Genomic DNA, 1,547 nt, shown 5'->3' on the forward strand with positions numbered 1-1,547 from the left:
AGGAAACAAGGTATTATTTTCACTTCTCACAAGTAAGAAAACTGAAGCAAGGAAAGGTTAAATAAATTGCTCAATCTCCTATGAGCTAACATTGATGGGGCTGGGATTTGAATTTCACTCTTTTATCTCAAAATCCACGAGTGTTGTTCCCATTTATAGTCCATGGCTTCACACCTTGCCTTCCCATACCTGTTTCCCTTCTCCGTTGGTTTTTGAGATGGGAAAAAGAAGGTGACACAGATATCTCTTACCTCTTCAGCCAGATAAACTCACCCACAGTCTGTCAAATTCCTGGAGAACACACTTCCTCAATGAGAATGCTCCGCGGAAGGAATTCTGTTAGAAACAACCTCCTTCCTAGAAACATCTGCCTTTGTCCAGTCTGGATCTAATGTGAAGTGAGGCTGAATGGTGAACAGAGTTGTTAAAAAATTTTTAGTGTTCTCTTTCCTTTTGAAGGAGAAGGCAGGGACTGAGAGAAAGGGAACCTGGAGCTGCTCTATTGCCCTTTCGCGATGCCGCCAGGGTCCCATTTCCTGCTGTCATATCACTTCAGAGCAATTGCTTTCTTCTGTGAAGATACTTCAGAGATTCCCGAAGTCAGATGTTCTTGTGATTGGCCACAGCAAATATCAAAAGACCTGGGAAGAATTATGAAGCATTTCTGGTTCCCAGTATATTAGAAAGCGCTTCGCAGCCGTGTGGCAAATGTGAGTGGGCAGAGCAGCAAGGGAGCTGCACCAGACGAGGGAGGAGAGGAAGAAAAAGCCAGGGGCTGGTTGGTGGGCCCCCACAGGGCAGCTGCAGAGGCAGTTTGCTAGGGTTCACAGCGAAGCCAAAAGCGGGGGGTAATGAAACCTACAGTATCCCATCCAATACAGCCTGGGGAAGATGTGAGGAAGAAAGTCAAGGGTGAACCAAAACTATCCGAGCCCCCAGCTTTTTTTTTTTTAAAGCCTGTTAGCATTTAATGAACTTCCCCCCATATGGCTTCAAGCCACCAGCATGCAGGCTTCCCTCACAGCCTTAATCTTCTCCTCGGCTCTTCTGCTGAAGAATTTGGCCTTCATGATCACAGACTGCTTGGGAGTTTTCTCTTCCCCAGAAATTTTAATCGCCATTTAAGGAGCTGGGTTGACATGTTTCTGATTAGGGTACTAGTGGGGGCACTGATCACCCCCTGCCACTGAATCAAGATCAGCAGATTCTCTCCGAGGACTCCTAGCACACCAGGGTAAGAGCTGTGTCGGAATGTGACTCTAGTCTCAGGTGAGCCACTAACTTTTGATTCAAATGTGCTTGTGTAAGGTTGTTTGTGTACACATGTACTTGTATGTTCATATTCTACATTGATTCAACAAATAATTACAGAATGCCTACTCTGTGCAGGTGATGTACAGATGGGAGTGAGCAAGACAGGCTTGGTTCCTGTCCTGTCAGACTGAGCAGTATCATGTATTCTGCTTCTAGGTTCTGTATTTTGAGTCAGTATGATCTAGTGAGAAGGGACAGACCAGCTGAGTGGCCTTGTTTAAACCCTTCCACCT

At 45.7% G+C, this 1,547-nt stretch overlaps 1 non-coding gene across 1 annotated transcript; it reads right to left on the reverse strand.

Annotated features, from left to right (window-relative positions):
* Positions 1–1,137: 1,137 nt before the first annotated feature.
* On the reverse strand, positions 1,138–1,270 carry LOC111765606 (small nucleolar RNA SNORA3/SNORA45 family). The gene has a single exon (XR_002797899.1). It is a non-coding gene; the product is annotated as a small nucleolar RNA SNORA3/SNORA45 family (small nucleolar RNA).
* Positions 1,271–1,547: the final 277 nt, after the last annotated feature.

The sequence above is a fragment of the Dasypus novemcinctus genome, chromosome 6, assembly GCF_030445035.2.
Source record: "Dasypus novemcinctus isolate mDasNov1 chromosome 6, mDasNov1.1.hap2, whole genome shotgun sequence".
NCBI classification, from domain to species: domain Eukaryota; kingdom Metazoa; phylum Chordata; class Mammalia; order Cingulata; family Dasypodidae; genus Dasypus; species Dasypus novemcinctus.